The sequence below is a fragment of the Jaculus jaculus genome, chromosome 19 (assembly GCF_020740685.1).
Source record: "Jaculus jaculus isolate mJacJac1 chromosome 19, mJacJac1.mat.Y.cur, whole genome shotgun sequence".
Taxonomy (NCBI): domain Eukaryota; kingdom Metazoa; phylum Chordata; class Mammalia; order Rodentia; family Dipodidae; genus Jaculus; species Jaculus jaculus.
In genome coordinates this window covers 51,366,256-51,389,061 of record NC_059120.1, presented here as the reverse complement: position 1 = coordinate 51,389,061, position 22,806 = coordinate 51,366,256, and positions in this window count along the sequence as shown.

Here is a 22,806-nt window from a genome sequence, read left to right as displayed (position 1 = left end):
CTTCCCCTGTACTCACATAAGCCAGATGCACAAAGGGGCGACTGCATCTGGAATGCATTTGCAGCAGCTGGACGCTCTGCTGTGCCCATTCTCTTTCTGTGTGCGTCTTTCTGTGCTTGAAAATAAATTTAAAAAAATAATTTAAAGAATGCACAGAAAACGAACCTGAGATTTTTGTACATGTGGGACTAGCTTTCTACCGCTGAGCTACATCCCCATTTCTAGAGCTAGGAATTTGCAACTTGCTGGTTCTCACTACATTGCATGGAACAGTTGTGGTGCCGCGGTCATCATTTTAGATAGGGGATTTCATGGGAATCCATGGACCTGGTTAAAAGGACAGAAAAAGCCCGTCATGGTGATGCATGCCTTTTCTAATCCCAGCAGAGATAGGAGGATTACTTTGAGTTTGAGGCCAGCCTGGGCCTACAGAGTAAGTTCCACGTGAGCCTGGGCTAGAGGGAGACCCTACCACAAAATAAAGAAATGGTCAGAATTTTGTTTTTTTATTGAATTTGCTATGAAAAAGAAAGTTAAAAATTAGCTAGTCTCAATAAAATTTTCACCTTCTGGTCATTCACCGAGTTTACATGGTTTTATTGTCTTAGATACAGAATGCTGTATAAATCTTTTTAAGAAATATTTTTGTTTATTTATTAGAGAGAGAAAGAGGCAGATGGAGAATGGGTGCTCCAGGGCCTCCAGTGATTGCAAATAAACTCCAAATGCATGCGCCACCTTGTGCATCTGGCTTACACGTGGGTCTTGGGGAATCGAACCTGGGTCCTTTGGCTTCTCAGGCAAATGCCTTAACTGCTCAAGCCATCTCTCTGGCCTGATTTATAAATCTTAAAACACATCTGGAAAGACTACTGCATTCTAGATTTTTTTGTTTTCCATCTGTGATTTCAAGTACGGCAGGAACACGAGTGCCGCGGCAATAAGCTATGTGATGGATTTGCAAGATGGTTCTTGCGTGTCTGCTTTTGTGGCTGACCTGCTCCGCCATTCATGTATTAAACGAGTCTCCGTGACCCCTGTGTTGATGGGTAAGTACGTGGAGCTGTCCTGTCTGGTGTGTTGAAGTAGTGTCGAACGGCAGCATTAATAATGAGGCAAGATCCCTGTGACCCTCCTGCCAATGTTCATTAGAGCAAAAAATTGGTCACTGTATGTCTTCTTGGAAGATTAATTAGGGGCTAATTCTGGTTGTGATAGATATAATTTAAAGCTTAAGATTAAACTCCTTTATTTACAAAGAGCTTGCAGATGAAGGGCGGTAACCATGACATACAGTAACCATGACATACAAAGGGAAGTAGAAAATAATGTATTAAGTTATTTTGAGCTGAATTGAAATGTTAATATATTCCCACCCAGTTCCTCCTCTATGGGTTGAATTATGGTAATCATATCAAGGAGAGAAAAAAAAAATTAGCTTCTCTAGAGAAACTTAAACTTTTTTTTTTTTTTTTTTTGGTAAGTGCCAAGTAGAAACTTAAATCTAAAATGACTTAATACAAAATATGTTTGGGGGGGTTGGTTTTAAACTGTCAAATACAAATTAGCTGAACCTTTCACGCTCATGCCTGGTTTTAACTATGTCCCCAAACTCAGGGTGAATCACAATACCATTTGCCATTTCTCCTCTGGTTTGAATCAAGCTGACCAAAACATTTTTTTTCAATTATTTATTTATTTATTTATTTGAGAGTGACAGACACAGAGAGAAAGACAGATAGAGGGAGAGAGAGAATGGGCGCGCCAGGGCTTCCAGCCTCTGCAAATGAACTCCAGATGTGTGCGCCCTCTTGTGCATCTGGCTAACGTGGGACCTGGGGAACCGAGCCTCGAACCGGGGTCCTTAGGCTTCACAGGCAAGCGCTTAACCGCTAAGCCATCTCTCCAGCCCCGACCAAAACATTTTTGAGGAGCTGGACTACAAGAGAAAAGGTGGGACATGGTCCTGCCTTAGAGATAACAATAATAGGAGGTTGGAGAGATGATTCAGTGGCTAAGGACTCTGCAAAGCCTAAAGACCCAGGTTCAGTTCCCCAGTAAGCCATATGCACAAGGTGGTACATGGTACCTGGAGTTTGTTTGAAGTGGCTAGAGGCCCTGGCATAGTCTTTCTTTTTCTCTGTCTCATAAATAAAAATACTTTTAAAGAGTTGGGTGTGTTGGTGCACACCTTTAATCCCAGCACTTGGGAGGCAGAGGTAGGAGGATTGCTATGAGTTCAAGGCCAGCCTGGGACTACACAAGTTAGCCTGGGCTAGAGTGGGACTCTACCTCAAAAAACCCTATTTTTAAAAAGAAATGAGTATGAAAAATAAAACAATCCTAGAAATGATATAGCTACACTATATATGTTAAAACTGCGTATGTGGGGGGGATGCAGGGGGAGATCCGTGAGGTGCGTTTTATTTATATCACAACTTCCAAACTAACCTGAGGTGGCTTCAAAATGCAGCAGATGTTCCACAGGGGAGCACGCTGGTTTTGGACACCAGTCCCTGAGGCCCTTGATGCTGGTACTTAAAAGGTGAGAAAGACAGCTGTCTCACGTGACAGAGGATATCTCTCATCTCTTCCTAGGGTGGGCAAATTAACACCAAGTCTTATAGCTTTAGTGAGCTCCAGGACTTCTGCCAAGATTTCGTTTAAGAGATTATCTAAAAATTAGATTGTCAGTCTTGGCATCCAGGTCGCCCAAAATAATGTCAGGTACATGGAAAACAAAGTTGAAAACCTAATTGAAAGCAGAGACCAAGATAGTAAAATGATAGGCAGTCTGTCTGTCTGTCTATCTGTCTGTCTGTCTATCTATCTATCTATCTATCTATCTATCTATCTATCTATCTTTCTATCTATCTATCTATCTCATGTATCTACTAATCATCTATCTATCTATCATCTACCTATCATCTATGTATTTATCTATCAATCATGTACCTACCAGTCATCTATTTTTCAATTATCTATCTTTCTGTTATCTATCATCTATCTATCAATCATCTATCATCTATCTATCTATCTATCTATCTATCTATCTATCTATCTATCTATCCTATAACTTATCTACCTGTCATCTATCTGTTTATCATATCCATGCAGTATTCTGCCTGTCTATTACCTATCTAAAAATCTGTTTATGAAATATCTTTAGCAGCTATCTATCATCAATTCCTATCCCCTGTCTAACATCTATCTATTATATATCTTATCATCCATTTATCTCTGTCATGTATCTAATCTATCATCTATCTATATCTATGTATCTGTCATATCTCTCCATATACCTATCACATATCTTGCCTCTGATAGAACTCAGGTAATTTAAGCTGATTCAACTACAGCATGTCCTTTGAGTACTGGGAAGTCAGGTAAAACCTGGATGAAAACAGATGCTCTAGAGACTTGAGGTTACAGAAGCTACTTCATCTTTGCCTTTGGGGAAGAAGACAAGAAACTGCAATCAAAAATCTGGGTTTTATTGCTGGACAAGTGGCTTAGCAGTTGGGGCGCTTGCCTGTGAAACCTAAGGACCCAGGTTCCACTCTCCAGATCCCACATATGCCAGACACACAAAGATGAAGCCAGCACAAGGTCACACATGCCCACTAGATGGCACAAGTGTCTGGGGTTCGATTGCAGTGGCTGAGGCCCTGGCATGACAACTCTCTGTGTGTGTGTCTAAAAAAGAAAAATTAAAATTCTTTTAAGCATCTAGGAATCTTGGAGACCAGGAAACTTAATACCCTTGCATGCATTTTAAGAGAAAGAGACCGTACCCAAAGAGGCACGTTCCAGGAAGTTCTTATCAGTTCTAGAAAGATGTGGCTCGTTGATTTTCAGGCAGCTGGGTGCTGTGAGGGCGGCAGAGCTGGACCTGCTCAGCTTTTCCCGAGGCGAAGAACTGCCTCAAAACCACTTCTTCTTCCCCTTTATCCACCCATCACACCGGTCTGCTTTGCAAGCATAGCAACCACCCTCGCACTTATCCCTGTTCCTTTTTGTCTCGCTTGGAGCTTGCTTCACCCTTTAGACCACATGTCTGCATAGCCAGGAGGGACTGCCAACAGCCACGCTGAAGAAATAGCGATGACTGGGTAGAGGTGACAGTCATGGCCGAATCTGGAGGCTCAGTCTTGTAGCCTGTGGCTAAGAGCCTCTGCCTGGTGTGGAGGGAGGGTACAGAGCTTGGTCATAATGACACCCTGAAAGCCTTTTAAAAAAGTGCACTAAGCTGGCACACGAAGACTTCAGAATAGCTCCGTCTATTTTAAAGTCAAATCTGTTGGGGGGGGGACGGAATTATCCTTAATTAAGGATTTCCGTTGAAGTGACAGGTACTTAGAATGGTTAATTTTGAAGGTAAATGGAAAATGAAAAGAGGAAAAGTTTCAATTGCCATCTGGTCTGGAGAAGAGAGAAAAGTCAATTACCAAGACAGGAGCGTGCATAAGAAACCCCTGTATGTTGGGAGTCCCCCAAGGCCCCTCCCACTTTCGGTGACTCTCTGGAAATTCGGGAAAGGATACAAAGAAACGCGTGGACCAAAAGGAGGAGACTCACGAGGCTGGAATAACCCAGGGACAATCCTCTGGAGTTCTGTCCCGGCGGAGTCACACCGCATTCACCTGCACTGAGCCCTATAGAAGCCTTTGGCAGAAGGGCTGTTACTGGCCCGTTGCAGCAGAGCCCGGTAGCAGCTCCAATTCCAGACTCCCAGAAGGAGAGCAAGGGTTCAGCATTAGCAGATTCTTGGCCCATCTAGCGTAGAGACGGGATCACCAGGAGGAAGTTGGCACCTCGTATCCATCGGGTGCTCAGGCAAAAGCCCAGGACGATCCGGTCACCAGGCCTTCCTAAGGGGGCTATTTTAATACTTCCTTCCATCCCGTACCACGCACAACTGATTTTGTAGTAACTAAAGCTTATTTAAATGAATGTGCATGAAATGAGCTGCTGAGGGACATGGCCCAGTGGTAGAGCATTTATGCAGTCTGTATGAGGTCGCGGGCTCCATTTCTAACACTAGGAACTGACAAAAGAGAGAGAGAGAAAAAAGTGAACTAGCGAGCCTAAAATTTGTGTTCATAGGATCTGAGCCACTTAACTGTTATTTGGTAAGTCAAAAGCATAAAAGGTACATTAATGCAGTTTTTAAGTATTACAATGTAAACATTAAAGAAAAAAACACTAACTCCTTTGATTGCAAAAAGAGGCAACATAGGATCTTAAAAAGATAAACTTAAAACAATAAAAACGTGAATTAAAATAAATATTGGGGCTGAAGAAATGGCTCAGTGATTAAGGTGCAAAGCCTAATGACCCAGGCTCAATTTCCTGGTGCCCAGGTAAAGCCAGATGCACAAAGTGGCACATGCGTCTGGAGTTTGTTTGCAGTTGTTAGATGGCCCGGAGTGCCCATTCTCTCTCTCTCTCTCTCTCTCTCTCTCTCTCTCTCTGTCACTCTTCTCTATCTCTCTCTGTTTGCAATCAAATTAAAAAGCTATATAATTATTTTTTGTTTATTTTTATTTATTTGAGAGTGACTGACAGAGAAAGAGGCAGATAGATAGAGAATGGGCATGCCAGAGCCTCCAGCCACTGCAAACGAACTCCAAATGCATGCGCCACCTTGTGCATCTGGCTTATGTGGGTCCTGGGGAATCGAGCCTCGAACCGGGGTCCTTAGGCTTCACAGGCAAGAGCTTAACCACTAAGCCATCTCTGTATTAATTGTTGATGCATCGCAAGGCTAGAGTAAGATACAGCATAGCTTATTGTAGATCTATAACATCTAGTGCATTATCTAGGCCACAGTAATTTTATTATTAAATGTACACCAAGGCTTCCCAAGTTTTTCAAGTCTACAGGATACAGGTTGGCAACCTAATGGAGAAGTTGGAGCTGACAAAATAGTACACTCTTAGGTTTTGTCCTGAAACTATTCTGCCTGAAGTTATGACTTACAAGGTGAGTCCCTGGTAGCTCACCCTTGGGAACAGGCTGAAGAGAAAGCCCATGGTCATCTGTAACTTCTTCACAAGTATCTTCTCTTGCTAAGATGGTTACATCCAAGAGAGTGCTTTAAGCTATGAATTTTTTTTTTTTGTTTTTTGTTTTTTCGAGGTAGGGTCTCACTCTGGTCCAGGCTGACCTGGAATTAACTCTGTCATCTCAGGGTGGCCTTGAACTCATGGCAATCCTCCTACCTCTGCCTCCCGAGTGCTGGGATTAAAGGCATGTGCCACCACGCCCGGTTTAAGATATGAATTTTTTATGTTTTAATTTTTTTTTTAATTTTTTATTTATTTGTTTGAGAGCGACAGACACAGAGAGAAAGACAGATTGAGGGAGAGAGAGAATGGGCGCGCCAGGGCTTCCAGCCTCTGCAAACGAACTCCAGACGCGTGCGCCCCCTTGTGCATCTGGCTAACGTGGGACCTGGGGAACCGAGCCTCGAACCGGGGTCCTTAGGCTTCACAGGCAAGCGCTTAACCGCTAAGCCATCTCTCCAGCCCTATGTTTTAATTTTTATAAACTGGGTCTTTTAAATCTTATTTTTACCTTTTTTTTTTTTTATTTTGGTTCTTTGAGGTAGGGTCTCACTCTAGCTCAGGCTGACCTGGAAGTCACTATGTAGTCCCGGGCTGGCCTCCAACTCACAGCCATGCTCCTAGTGATCCTCCTGCCTCGGTCTCCCAAGTGCCGAGATTCAAGATGTGTGCCACCACGCCCGGCTTTTTCTTACATTTTAAACCCACTTTCTTTTACTTATTTCCACCCATGTATTTTTCTCATCGCTGAGACCTAGTATCTAGCAAAGCAACGTAAGGAAAGACGGGTTTATTTTGACTGAGGGGTTAAGGCAGGGACGGTCCATCGTGGCAGGATGGCATGGTGGTTGAAGTGGCTCAGGACTGTGGCTGCCAGAGAGCAAGGCAGCTTGCCCACGTCACGATGGGCCAGGAAGCAGCTCTGGGGTTCAGAGCTCAGCATCTGTATCCCAGTTAGTGTTGCTAGCTTCCCATACATACTTTCTAAAGAGCCTAGAACTTCTCCCAAACAGTGCCCCCAAGCTGAGGACCAAGTGTTCAAACACATGAACCCAAGGGGGGCACAGTTTACGTCCAAACCCTAACAACCAGCCGCATGAAGTCTATCCTTCTCATAGCCTATTGTCTACCTTCCTCAGGAAAAGTTTCCACTCCAGGTTTGGAAAAGCTGAGCATTTTTCTTTCACTAAACTGGAACGTTGTTTAAGTGACTCTTTTATTGCTATAATCCAGGTAACTGAACTAAGCATAGATTGGTCTCTCCCCTCCCCATTCTGCTTTTTATCTTTTCACATTTTTTCTGAGTTTTTCAGAAACTAAGTGCTGTAGGGAATCATTTTCATGAGTAGTCCTCTAACCGTTAGATCTAGAAATATGAATAAGGTCTTGTTTGACAAAGCTTTGAGGAAGCTTTGTGGAAAAGATTTGGGGAGGGTTGATGGGCAACTGCCTCTGATGTGGGACTTTTTCTTTTTTTTTTTTTTAATTTTTATTAACATTTTCCATGATTATAAAATATATCCCATGGTAATTCCCTCCCTCCCCACCCCCACACTTTCCCGTTTGAAATTCCATTCTCAATCATATTACCTCCCCATTACAATCATTGTAATTACATATATACAATATCAACCTATTAAGTATCCTCCTCCCTTCCTTTCTCCACCCTTTATGTCTCCTTTTCAACTTACTGGCCTCTGCTACTAAGTATTTTCATTCTCACACAGAAGCCCAGTCATCTGTAGCTAGGATCCCCATATGAGGGAGAACATGTGGCGCTTGGCTTTCTGGGCCTGGGTTACCTGACTTAGTATAATACTTTCCAGGTCCATCCATTTTTCTGCAAATTTCATAACTTCATTTTTCTTTACCGCTGAGTAGAACTCCATTGTATAAATGTACCACATCTTCATTATCCACTCATCTGTTGAGGGACATCTAGGCTGGTTCCATTTCCCAGCTATTATAAATTGAGCAGCAATAAACATGGTTGAGCATGTACTTCTAAGGAAATGAGATGAGTCCTTTGGATATATGCCTAGGAGTGCTATAGCTGGGTCATATGGTAGATCAATCTCTAGCTGCTTTAGGAACCTCCACACTGTTTTCCACAATGGCTGGACCAGATTGCATTCCCACCAGCAGTGCAGAAGGGTTCCTTTTTTTCCACATCCCCGCCAACATTTATGATCATTTGTTTTCATGATGGTGGCCAATCTGACAGGAGTGAGATGGAATCTCAATGTAGTTTTAATCTGCATTTCCCTGATGACTAGTGACGTAGAACATTTTTTTAGGTGCTTATATGCCATTCGTATTTCTTCCTTTGAGAACTCTCTATTTAGCTCCTTAGCCCATTTTTTGATTGGCCTGTTTGATTCCTTATTAGTTAACTTTTTGAGTTCTTTGTATATCCTAGATATTAATCCTTTATCAGATATATAGCTGGCGAAGATTTTTTCCCATTCTGTAGGTTGCCTCTTTGCTTTTTTCACTGTGGGACTTTTTCTTTTTTTAAAAAAATATTTTATTTATTTATTTGAGAGAGACAGAGTGAGAAAGAGGCAGATAGGGAGTGAGAGAGAGAGAGAAAGAGAGAATGAGCATGCCAGGGCATCTAGCTGCTTCAAACGAACTCCACACACATGTGCCACCTGGGGAATTGAACCTGGGTCCTTTGGCTTTGAAGGCAAGTGCCTTAACCACTAAGCTATCTCTCCAGCCTTTTTCTTCTCTTTTTTTTTTCCCCCAAGGTAGGGTCTTTCTTAGCCCAGGTTAACCTGGACTATGTAGTCTCTGGCTGGCCTTGAACTGATGATAATCTCCTACCTCTGCCTCCCAGGCGCTAGGATTAAAGGTGTGCACCACTATACCTAGCTTGATGTGGGACTTTTGCTGGTCCAGAAAAAAACTGAGGCAGTAAGAAGGTAATGGGAGGTCAGAAATCGTAACTGCCCTCAGATTGGGAAGTTGACTTGTGGGTTGCTGTGCATCTACTCACTCAACAAAGCACCGACTACCATGAGACAACAGGGAAGGGGTGCGACCTTGCCCCTCAAGTCCAGTTCTAAGGAGCCAGGTTCCTCAACAATGTGGAAAATAGTGGCTGTTCAGGGAGTGTAAAACTACAGATGTGAACCTCAAAAAGTGTTAAAAGGGTAGATCTCAGCGCACACACATGCACGCGCACACACACACACGGGCATAAAGAAACTTGGAGGCAATTCATACATGTATTATCTCGATTTTGATCTTGATTTTGATTTTTGCAAGTATACGTCCAAATCCTTAGAATCGTGTATAGCAAAGGTGTATTTATATATATAAACTATACTTCAAAAATCCATGCAAATGAATATGTTTATGGTACCACTGATGTAATAACACTGTGAGAGTGGTCCTCGAATAATTTATGAATTCACTGCAATCCCTATAAACATTGATACGGTTTTTGAAAAAATAAAAATTGTGGTATCCAGGCTTTTTTTCAGACAATTAAATCAGAAATTAGGGTGTATGGCCTAAGATTTAACAAAACAACTTTGCAAGCAATTCCTCATGCATGGTAGGTTCAAGACACTGGTATAGAGAGAGGAAGACTCAAAATTACTTGTTTATTTTATTTTATTTTGTTTTGTTTTATAAACTAAAATGCTCCCCATAATTTAATGAAAAGGAGAAAAGTTATATTCTCCAATCATTTAATGTTGTTTCTTTGATATCAGATTTTTATTTCTCCAGAGTGGCTTTCAAAACTGAGGTTTAGAGCCGGGTGTGGTGGCACATGCCTTTAATGCCAGCAATTGGGAGGCAGAGGTAGGAGGATCATCGTGAGTTCGAGGCCAGCCTGAGATGACATAGTGAATTCCAGGTCAGCCTAGGCTACAGTGAGACCCTACCTTAAAAAAACAAACAAACAAAAAATTGAGGTTTAGGTTGAGAAATAATAGGTTAAGTAGACCCTATGTTTCTATCAGTTAACATCTTGCTCAGGGCATTGTCCAAGGGATTCTCTGGGGAAGACGACGTCAGGGACCCAGTATGAGAAGGACCTGCAGACTTTGTCTCTGTCTTCAAAGAGTTAACAATCCAACTTTATTTGTTGTTTTTAAAATTTTTTTTGTTTATTTTTATTTTTTTTATTTGCAAGCACAAAGAGAGAGAGATAGAAAAGAGAGACAGACAGGGAAAGAATGAGCGCGCCAGGGCCTCCAGCCACTGCAAACGAACTCCAGATGTATGAGCCCCCTTGTGCATCTGGCTAATGTGGGTCCTGGGGAATCGAGCCTCGAACCGGGGTCCTTAGGCTTCACAGGCAAGCGTTTAACTGCTAAGCCATCTCTCCAGCCCTCGTTCTTTTTTTAAAATTTTTATTTATTAACTTATTTGAGACAGAGAGAGAATGAGCAGATCAGGACCTTTAGCAACAGCCAATGGACTCCAAACACACGCGCCACCTTGTGCAAATGGCTTTACGTGTGTGCTGGGGAATTGAACTCAGGTTGTTGGGTTTCGTAGGCAAATGCCTTAACTGCTAAGCCATCTCTCCCAGGCCTCGTAGGTATTTTTTCTTTTAATTGTGAGCAAAATCCAACATTATGCAATAAAAATCTTGTGAAAGGCAAGATGGAGTTTAGGTATGGCTGGAACCAGGAGCTCCACCTTCCCGAAGGAACTTTCTATCTTCCTTGTGTGATACAAGACATGGCTGCCTACAACAGCCACACTTGCGCCTTAAGTTTCTGTCTCCTGGAGAGACACAGGTTGACTCTCCAAGTGCCTGGTCTCTAGGCTTATAAACTGGCTGGAGCGTGGTGGTGGGGCTGGAAGGAGTCAAGGTTGGGCTCACAAAGGAATGGGAAACTCCTTCGAAACCAAGTGCGTGATAGCTTTCTGATCAACGGGGATTCTGGTTTATCCACAGGTGGAGACGATTCCTGGGCTTAGATAAACCAAGTGTCTATACGTAGCACGCGTGCACACACACACACATACACACACAAGCGCACACACATATCAAGGCAAAGGTGTTACTAGACAGCTTGATAATGATCATGGCGCAGGAGTAATGAACAAGTGATATAAAATATTGTTGGGCTGGAGGGATGGCTTAGTGGTTAAGGTGTTTGCCTGCAAAGCCAAAGGCCCCAGGTTCTATTCCCCAGGACCCACATTAGCCAGATGCACAGGGGGCACACTCGTCTGGAATTTGTTTGCAGTGGCTGGAGTCCCTGGCACATCCATTCTTTCTCTCCCCCCTTTTTTTTTCTCTCTCTGCCCCTCCTTCTTTCTCTGTCAAATAAATTAATTAAATTTTAAAAATTGTTTTATTTTACCCCCATTCTCTGCAATTTCTAAACCCTTGAGTCTGTTTGCGTATACTTTGACACGTGGGCAGCGTGGGGCTGGGCAGGGTGAAGTGAGGTGGCGTGTGCAGAGTTCTTAGCACACAGAGAATCACGGTTAGGCCATGTCCCAGAAGGATGCCAATCAAAGTAGACGTTCCTTTGATCTGTGTTGTTTGGGGGACATCTGAGTGGGCCCTATTATGCAGCACAAGAAGGATGATGACCCCAGGCCCTAAATTCTGTGACACACCCTTCTAGCCCACATTGCTTATTTTCACAGTGGCTCAGAGGTCTTGTGCCCACCGTACCGGCAAGGTCTGGGAGCCCACCCAACTAAGGCTGTGTGGCAGAAAGGACTTCTGGAAATCGTTTCAACATAGAAAGCAGGTGTCTTATTTTCTGAGATCAGTAAAATAGAAGTAGAATAATCTTTTGACCTCTGTGACTTCACGGGTAGAGACAGGTTGCCTTGAGTTTCTCTTCCTAATAATATAGATTTCACACAAACAGTTTCTTAGCTCTTGCTATATTTTTTTTTTGTGTGTGGTCTTATCAATCTTGCTTAATTCTAATTCACATGATGGTACTTTTGGCCAAATACCTTTAAAAGTGTGTGATTGGGCTGGAGAGATGACTTAGCGGTTAAGCGCTCACCTGTGAAGTCTAGGGACCCTGGTTCGAGGCTCGGTTCCCCAGGTCCCACATTAGCCAGATGCACAAGGGGGCGCAGGCGTCTGGAGTTCGTTTGCAGTGGCTGGAGGCCCTGGAACGCCCATTCTCTCTGTTTCTCTTCCTTTCTCTGTCTGTCGCTCTCAAATAAATAAATAAAAATAAAAAAATATTTTTTTAAAAAGAAATAAAAGTGTGTGATCATTTTCCTCTCAGTGTTAGATGAGCAAGATTGCGTGTGTGCATGCACGCACACACACACACACACACACACACACACACTCTGCAGCTCTTTCAAACTAATTTAATCTCAAATTACCTGAAATAATTCGTACATGCTTGAAAACACTCTCCAGCTGGTCTCTATCGCCATCAGATTGAAAATTTTTAAAGCAGATTTGAAAAAAAATTTATATTAAATCCTTTACTGGAAAAAGGAGTCAGTTTTGGACAAAAACCAAGCCAAAGCAATTTTAACTCAAGTTGGTTTTCCTGGAAAAGCTGAAAATGTAGTTCAAAAAAAGAAATGTCTTGGCCACTTTACAAATCCACAAATCAGAAACAAGCAAGCTCCATCTAATATCCTTCACTTCAGTGGTTCTGAGATGGCTGTATGGAAAACAAAGAGCTGTCTGTTTCTTGCTTAATGACAAAGCTTATTAAAAATACAGATTTGGGGGCTGGAGAGATGGCTTAGTGGTTAAGGCATTTGCCTGTGAAGCCTAAGGACCCAGGTTTGATTCTCTAGGACCCACATAAGCCAGATGCACAAGGTGGCACATGCATCTAGAATTTGTTTGCAGTGGCTGGAGGCCCTGGCACATCACTCTCTCTTTCTCTCTATCTCTAATAAATAAATAAAAATTAAAAAAAAATTATCAAAAACTGCAGATTCTGAGGCCCAGCCAGTGGGCACAGAGCAGACCTGAGTGAGGACAATGGAAGATTATAACTGCATGAACTCAGAGATGCATAAATTAATAAGATTGGAGGAAGATAGGTGACGGCTCCATTTTACAGTGAACAAAGCTGAGGTTTGTAAAGGTGAAGCAACGTGCTCAAGATTATAGGCCCTGGACTTGACCCTGGCCTCTTAACCTCTGGGCCAGGGTGTCTTAATCTTGGCACTGGCTAACATTTATCGTGGAAGGGCTGTCCCGGGCACTGGGAGCTGGTTATTACTCCCTCCAGCCTCTGCTCGTGGGAAATTTCTCCAGAAACTGCTCTGACCAGGAGTGCTGAAAAGTCAGCCCCACTGAGAAGCACTGGGTGGTAGATGGAATCTGTGGCCCCACACACCCAGGCTTGGATCTTGAGACGCCGGCAGGGAAGAGCTAAGTGACTGGGTCTCGGAGTCCAGCCCTAAGGTGCGCGGAGAGCAGCTGGAGCCCTGGTGGCTTTGTGATGCCAGCTGCATGCAGTGTCGCTATGGAAATCAGCCAGCTCCTCCTGCCACTGGTGGTGGTGCCCGGGAACTGGTAAGCCTGGAATCAACCCTTTTCAGGGTGTTTGTTAACACACCACGAAGCTGACTGCCACTCGCTGCCGCCTTAGCGAGCTGCCATCTAGACGAGCGTACCAAGCGTTACAGGCTGACTGGGCAGGAGAAGAGAAGAGAATGGGCATCACCAGGGCTTCTGCCCCCCTCAGGGTGGAGCAAACCGCAGCCCCATGATTCCGTACATTTATTAACTTCTCAAAGCTTTACCATTTGGCCTTCATGTACTGGTGAAAGCTAACCATGACCCCTACACCTAGCTAAAATAGACAAAAAAAAAAAAAAACAAACACAGTTTGTTCCTTTTGAAAAAAATAAGCCCTACAGTCTAAACAGGCCCTGTACCAACGTGATTTTCAGTTGCGTAATATTTGAGCTGTGAGGAAATACAGCTGGGATTTACAATGGGATTTTTTTTTAGCCAGTCTCAGGGTTTGAGCTTAGCGGGGTTGCTCTATGGCTTGGCTGGCAGCCGAGAGGGAAGGCCACAGGAAACGAGCAATTTTAGATTGCTACCCCGTACCCCTTGGTTTCCCAAAGCGTATGAGACCCTGGCTGTCTCCTGTTTTGAACGATCACGAACTTCACTACTGGAAAAGTCTGCACTTGATTTCGTCAGGAGTTGGAGTTAGGTTCTATGAGGGAATTGTTTTCAGCAAACTTTCAATTTAAAAGTGATCTGTAGCATCAACCACAAGGATGTGGTTATATGAAGCTTTAAAAGTATTCTAGAGCTGGGTGTGGTGGCGCACGCCTTTAATCCCAACATTGGGGAGGCAGAGGTAAGAGGATCGGCGGGAGTTCAAGGCCACTCTGAGAGTACATAGTGAATTCCAGGTCAGCAAGGGCTAGAGTGAGACCCTACCTCAAAACTAAACAAAACGAAAAAGTATTTTAGGGGCTAGAGAGATGGCTTAGCTGTTAAGACATTTGCCTGCAAAGCCAAAGGACCCAGGTTCACTTCCTCAGGACCCACGTTGGCCAGATGCACAAGGGGGTGCACCTGTCTGGAGTTCATTTGCAGTGGCTGGAGGCCCTGGTGCACCTATTCTCTCTTTCTCTGTCAAATATATATATATGTGTGTATATATATATATTTTTTTTTTAAAAGCATTCTAGAAACATAAGTAATAATACCTTACTGTGTGACTCCAATACTAGTTTATCTGTTGTAAAAGGTAACAGGCTGAAATCAGAGTCACAGGTAGAAATATGTCCAAGGGCTCTATGCAGTGAGTGCTTGTTAAACACACATTACGGTCAGGCCCTCTGATCCCAAAGAGAGCCTTACAGAAAAGCGTGCTGCGGTTTCTGTCTCAAATGTGGGTCCTAACATCAGAGTTTTAGACGCGTGTGTGTTTAGGTTGGAATGAGAGTCTGGAGACGCCAGGAAGGGGAGAGCAGGTTATTTTTTTTCGGGGGGGGGGGGGGAGGCGGACAACAGTCGCAACAAGTGAAAGGAATAGCAGAACACATGCTGAAGCGGAAATGGTGGTGTGAGAAGAGTTAACTAATACTAAAGATACATGAAAAACCACGTGGAAACCTGCTACTCTGCAAGCTAATTTTAAAAGACATTTTAATTTAATTTAATTTATTTATTTATTTGACAGAGAAAGAGGGGAGATAGAGAGAGAGAATGGGTGCACCAGGGCTTCCAACCACTGCAGACAAACTCCAGATGCGTGCGTCCCCTTGTGCATCTGGCTAAGGTGGGTCCTGGAGAATTGAACCTGGATCCTTTTGGCTTTGCAGGCATATGCCTTAACCGCTAAGTCAGTCCCCCAGCCTGCACGTTAATTTTAATAGAATTAAAGATAGAATTTGAGTGAATGTACCGCACATGAGTGGATAAAGCTGTTCCCACAAGCCATGGGGTTACGATTCAAAAATCCCAGTGCTGGGCTGGACAGATGGTCTAGTTACTAAGGTGCTTGCCTGCAAAGCCCAAGGACACAGGTTCGATTCCCCAGTATCCATGTAAAACCTGATTGACAAGGTAGTGTATGTGTCTGGAGTTCTTTTGCAGTGGCTGGAGGTCTTGTCTTACCCGCTCTTCCTCTCTCTCTCTATAAATATATGCCTACTTCTCTCTCCCCCCCTTAGATAAATAAACAAAAACATTTAAAAATGTTTAACATTTAACACAGCCAGGTGTGGTGGCGCACGTCTTTAATCCCAGCACTTGGGAGGCAGACGTAGGAGGATCACCATGAATCTGAGGCCACCCTGAGACTACATCGTGAGTTCCAGGTCAGCCTGAGCTAGGATGAGACCCTATTCGAAAAACAAAACAAACAAACAAATGAACCCACAGAAAAACATTGTACCATTGTGAGCCAGGCATGGTGGCACGCGCGCGCGCGCGCGCGCACACACACACACGCACACACACACACGCCAGTGCCAAGGATGAAATGTCTCCCAATGAGCTACTGGTCAGGGAGGCTACAGAGGCCTTAAAAGAAGACATGCTATTGTCTTTGCTCTTGGTTGTCCATCAACATTAGATGGCAGGTTGCCTACCATAGAGAAATCAAGCTTCCTCCCTGCTGGCTTGCGTACATCCTGCTAGAAAGTGCCAGGCAGGTTGCTGGGTGGGGGGTGGGGGTGGGGTGGGGTTGAAAAATGAAAGGTATGGCTCGGCTGTGCTCCCAATATGTTACAATATTGATTTATCCAGCAAGGTATGCCCACTGATGCAAAATTAGCATGACTATTGTGGGGGAAAACAATGGCTTTCTTATTGGATTTGAGGCCCTCTCCCAAGAGGATTTTCCTTCTTAAAATCTTTTTGAAATTTCATTTTGCATTTATTTATTTGAGAGAGAGAGAGAGAGAGACAGAGAGAGAGAGAGAGAGAGAGAGAGACAGAATGGGCACACTAAGGCTTGTAGCCACTGCAAGCTCCAGATTCAAGCACCACCTTGTGCATCTGGCTTACCTGGTCCTGGGGACTTGAACCTAGGTCCTTTGGGTTTGCAGGCAAGCGCCTTAACTGCTAAGCCATCTCTCCATCCCCCAGGGTTTTTATGCTTGCTGAGACAAATCTAGTGGAGGTGATAGGCCCTGGGGGAAAAGCTGCTACTGTTGCCATGCTAAGTGGACAATTTGATCCGTGCTGTTCCCTGCCTCCATCGGAGATGTTTCTTTCTGCAGGGGGCAGAAGTTAATGCAGAGACACCTAACTGGAGAAAGTTCTCAGAAATGACTATAGTTTGGACATCTGCGCGGGTTGGAACATAAAGGTCACCTGTAGTGTAGTGTAGTGTAGCCTCAGGGTCGATCCCCAGCTGGCTGTGCTTGGGCGGGTGGAGCCTGGCTGGAGGGGGCATGTCATGGCAGGTGGACCTTGAGGTTTATTAGTCCGACCCTCGGGGTGCTCATAGCTCGGCTCACTCCGACTCCTTCCGCCCAGATGTGTGGCTACTTCCTGCTACTGCTATACTTTCCGCATCACGAGGAAACTTGCCCTCAAAACCCTAAGACTGAAATAAACCCTTTCCTCCCATTAGCTGTTTCTTTTGTCGTTTTTTTCGAGGTAGGGTCTCACTCTAGCCCAGGCTGACCTGGAATTCACTATGGAGTCTCAGGGTGGCCTTGAACTCATGGCGATCCTCCTACCTCTGCCTCCTGAGTGCTGGGATGAAAGGCGTGCGCCACCACGCCCGGCTAAGCCATAAGCTGTTTCTTGTTAGGTGTTTTGTCCCTGCAACAAAGAGGAAACTGTTTACTACAAAATCTATAGCACCACTCAGGGAACATTGTAGAAGAGAGGGTAGAAAGAATGTTAACAGCCAGGAGACAGGGAAAAGTGTTGTGAAGTATCATCTTTAGGACACAAAGCGGCTGTTACGTTCATGAACTCACAACAGCTGTGGTTTTCTGCACAGGACTGAGCCCATCAATCTTCTGTTAGAGGGGCTCACAGGGCCCCTGGGGTTTCCCAATTAGCTACTGTCAGCTAATGTTTGCTGAGGGTGGGGAAGTCCTGTTTTTTTAAAAAAATTTATTTTTATTTATTTATTTGAGAGAGAGAGAGAAAAAGAAAGAAAGAAAGGAAGGAAGGAAGGAAGGAAGGAAGGAAGGAAGGAAGGAAGGAAGGAAGAAAGAAAGAAAGAAAGAAAGAAAGAAAGAAAGAAAGAAAGAGGGAGAGAGAGATTGGGTGTACCAGGGCCTTTGGCTGCTACAAACAAACTCTAGACACATTCACCACCTTGTGCATGTGGCTTACATGGGTCCTGGGGAATTGAACCTGGGTTCTTTGGCTTTTCAGGCAAGTGCCTTAACCACTAAGCCATCTCTCCAGCCAGAGTCATGTTCTATTTTTTAAAATGTATTTTCATGTATTTTATTTATTTGTTTATTAGAGAGAGAGAGAGAAAGGAATGGACATGCCAGGGCCTCTAGCCACTGCAAACAAACTCCAGATGCATGCATCACTGTATACATCTGGCTTATGTGGGTTCTGGAGAATCAAACCTGGGTCCTTTGGCTTCGCAAGCAAATGCCTTAACTGCTAAGCCATCTCTCTCTTGCTCCTGAATCATGTTCTGTAATTGTGGAACCAAGGCCCTAATAAATTGCCCAGGCTCCAGTAAACAATTTCCTCCCTCTCACATGCAAGCCACCCTAATTTATCTCAGTGTGTCACAAAAGAAAAAAGAAGTCAAAAAATGGGAAGAGAATTAGTTGAGAAGAAGGGGTTTAGTGAGAGGGGGATAAGAGAGGACAATATGATCAAAATACATTAAAACAAGTACAAAATTATAAAAAATAAAAGAAGGGCTGAGAGATGGCTTAGCAGTTAAGGCACTTGCTGGCCAACCCAAAGGACCCAAGTTCTATTCCCCATTACCCGCGTGTTGCAGTCAGGTTCGCATTGCTGGCATAAAACACCTGACCAAGAGCAGCTTGCGGGGAAAGGGGGCTTATTTTGGCTTACAGTCTCAAGGGGAAGCTCCATGATGGCAGGAGAAAACGATGATATGAGCAGAGGGTAGACATCACCTCCTGGTCAATATCAGATGTGCAATAGCAACAGGAGAGTGTGCCAAACACTGGCAAGGAAAAAATCTGACTATAACACCCATAAGCCCACCCCCAATAATACACTGCGTCCAGGAGGGTTTAATTCCGAAAATGCCATCAGCTGGGGACATAGCATTCAGAACACCTAAGTTTATGGGGGATGCCTGAATCAAACCATCACATTCCACCCCTGGCCCCATAAACTAATAACCGTACATGATGTAATATACAATGCATTTAGTCCAACTTTAGAAGTCCTCATAGTTTTTATCAATCCCAATGATGTCCAAACATTCCCCATAATCCAAGGTCTTTTAACTGAGCCATAATACAAAAAAAAAAAAAAATCCTCCAAAACCCCATAATGGTACAGAATAAACGTTCACACTGCACAAGATGGCATTGGGCATGCCAAGAAATATTCAGCCAATACAAGATTTAAACAGGGCAAACATCAAACTCTGTAGCTCCAAGTCCAACAGCAATAGTCAGTGACAAATCTCCAAGTTCAAACCAGCAACAAGTCTCTGGCATTCCAATTCCACCCCCACCCCACCCCCATCTTGGCTACTCACAGTCCCAGAAAACCTCATCTGGGGCTGGCAGCTCTCCTTGGCAGCCATCTTGTGGTTCCAGCATCTCCACTGCAACCCTCGGTCCATCCTCCTGGCCCCACGGGGGTCTCCATGCAGGCATCCTGCAAACGTGCTTCACACTGCCCATGGCCGTTTCCAGTCACAAGGCCGTGCTGCAAATTCCATGACAGAATACTCAGCTGCTTAGAGGCGCACAGCCTGGACAGCTTCCTGCAGAGGAGTCCTAGGCCAGACCTAGAAGATGAGGAAGTCTTCACGTGGCCAAAGTGGAGCTAGCTCATGGTCAGTCAGGCAGCTAAGGGCCTAGAATGTTCTCAACAAACAAAGACTGGGAGAGAGGAGCGATGGGGCCCATGCAAGAATGGCAAGTTGCACAGTGCCTCTGGGTGGAGTTGGAGGAGGGATGGTGATGTGAGGTTGGACTTCTGGGAGGCATTAGACCTCCATAAAAAATTCAGAGGCCAGGGCTGGAGAGATGGCTTAGCGGTTAAGTGCTTGCCTGAGAAGCCTGGGGACCCCGGTTCGAGGCTCGGTTCCCCAGGACCCACGTTAGCTAGATGCACAAGGGGGCGCACGCGTCTGGAGTTCATTTGCAGTGGCTGGAGGCCCTGGCGTGCCCATTCTCTCTCTTCTCTCTGTCTTCCTCTTTTTATCTCTGTCTGTTGCTCTCCAATAAATAAATAAAAATAACAAAAAAAAAATTAAAGTTCATCTCTTCAAAAAACTTGGTAGCTCGATTTCTAACAACTGGATCCTCAACAATGTTATCTCTAAAATGACCTTAACGAAAACAACGCAGAGCATCACTAGCCAAGAACACTCGGACGAGAATGGTGGCATTGTCAGTGCCGCCTTCTGAAAGGACAGGTACGCAAAGCATGGATTCCCTCTCTCTCAAATAATTTTTAAGAATTAAAAAAAATTTCAGGAGACCCAAGGCCAGTAAACTCCAACTTTAGGTCTTTGATCGTTCAGATGTTGCAGACAGCTTCACGCCACTGGGATGAATCTCCAGAGCAGAAAGGGCTTATGGGAGGAAGAAGGCTTGATTGGAAGCTGACGGATCCAGGGGACAGTCCATAATGGTGGAAGAACTTGGCCGCCCCCCTTTCACAGGTCCACACAGGGAGAAAAGCACCCTCCAGGACCCCAGGCAGAGCTCCAGCACTCTGCATATTTTTACACTGGGATTCCAGATCCGCCCCCAAACATACCTTGGGCTGGACCCTCGGATCCACCCACGGTGACACCGAGTTACAAGCTTGACTAAAAGTCCTGAGTCTATTGGGGGAGTGTGTGTGTGTGTGTGTGGGGGGGTGTTATTTCAACTACCACACCAAGTTGTCAAAGAATTGAAAACATGAACTCAGAGAAGGGTAAAGCATGAATGATGAGGTTTAGTGGGAAAGTCCAGGCCAAATGGAAGGAGAGTAAGAAAATCTCCCTCACACAGTGAGCCAGGCACCAACAAGAAGCAAGGGGGAAGGAGCCAAGAGGCTCACACCTGAGTGCCCGGCCTGCTTATGGATCAAACATCCAATTAGGATGAGCCTCATGACCAGACTAGCTGTGTAAGGAAGAAACCTTGTCGCAGTCAGGTTGGCATTTCTGGTAGAAATCACCCAACCAAGAGCAGCTTGTGGAAAAGAGGTTTATTTTGGCTTACAGGCTCGAGGGGAAGCTCCATGATGGCAGGGAAAACAATGGCATGAACAGAGGGTGGACATCACCCCCTGGCCCACATAAGGTGGACAAGAGCAACAGAAGAGTGTGCCACACACTGGCAAGGGGAAACTGGCTATAACACCCATAGGCCCGCCCCCATCAATACACTCCCTCCAGGAGGTGTTAATTCCCAAATCTCCATCAGCTGGGAGCCCAGCACTCGGAGCACCTAAGCTTATGAGGGACACCTGAATCAAACCACAAGCCACAGACCTGACTGGTTGGTGGGCTAATTCAAAGGTCTGTTGAGGAAGGGCCAGCTCCACACGTGTGCTGAGCTGAGAAGGAAACTGGAAGATGGTGATGGGGAATTAGGTGTTGCTCCTAACCCATAACAATGGGGCACATGGAGACTTATGCAGACGTATGTTACAAAACTTCTTCTCACTGGTTTTTGTAGATCCTTTCGACATGTTATATCAAACATACTAAAATGACCTCGATTCCACATTAAGTTGGAAATCACAATGAGCTGAATTTTAGTTGGCAAATAGCACATCAGTTTCCATCTTAAAGTTTCCTTTTTCTACCCCAGTGCTAGAAATTTTCTCCAGTCGTAAACAGCAGCTCTTGGCAGGCACCAGGCCCTGTGCTTCTTAGAAGGCTGAAAGGATCAAGTAACCTTGATTTCTGTACCATAACCCTGCAAAATGCACGCCTCTCACCGGGGACTTGAGTGTGTCTTTTTTCCTTCCAGGTTGTAGGAGGGCATCAGAGATTTTCTAGCTTCATTTGCAACAAGAGGAAGTCATGTGATCGCAGGTGTTTCTGCCTCTCCCCTCTCTATCGCTGTGGGTGGAATGGGATGTGGCAGTGATTTAAACAAGGATAGCCACAGTGTGTTTCGGAGTCACTTGGAGGGCTTGTGAAAATGCGGCTCGCTGCCCTCAGGCCCACTTTGATTCAGTAGGTCTGAGTCATTGAATGAAGGATCCCAAGTGACACCGAAGTCCTGGTTAAGGACACTGAACACACACGCTGAGTACGCCCTTGGAGAGCAGCGACGGGGAAAGCGCGTAGTGCCTAGCTTACTGGGCGGGGGAGGTCTGCCTTTCACGTGGGGGGACAATGACAAACCATTATTTACTTTGCTAAGCCATTGTAGTGTTGGGGCTCCTTGCCACAGTGGTAGTTAAGCCACAGTAGCTAAGCCAACTTCAAGAGATGAAAGTTTACCAGAAGGAGCTAGTACAGTGTAGTGGCTGAGAAGGGTCCAAGTAACACATGTCTGATAACCTTCTTTAAAAAAAAACAAACAAAAAAACAACATTTTATTTATTTATTTGAGGGAGAGAGAGAGTGAGAGAAAGGGAGGGAGGGAGAGAGAGAGAGAACGGGCATGTCAGGGCCATATGCCACCTTGTGCATCTGGCTTTATATGTGGGTACTGAGGAACTGAACCTGGGTCCTTTGGCTTTGCAGGCAAGTGCCTTGGCTGCTAAGCCATCTCTCCAGACCAACTTTCTAGCTATGTGATCTAGAGCAAATTATTTACCCTCTGTGGCTCTTTTATCATTCAGTGGATCAGGGGACAATGTCACCCAGAGCTCATCCCCTTCCTAGACCACGTTCAGTACTAGGACCATGAGCATGTCCTTAAGGTCTGGAAAGACTGTGGTGTCTGCATTGGGTCCTGGGTCTGAGATGTTGTCAAAGGGTGGCTGTGTGACAGGGATATAGATGGGACTTGAATTGTGTGGTGGTTGGAATATATAATGTCTCCCTTATGTGTTTGAGTACTTAATCCCCAGTGGGTAGCACTGTTTGAAAAGGCTGTGGAACCTTTAAGAGGCGGAGTCTTGCTGGAGGAAGCATGTCACTGCTGGGGGAGGACCTTGAGGTAGTGCAGGCCAGCCCTATTTGCTGTCTGG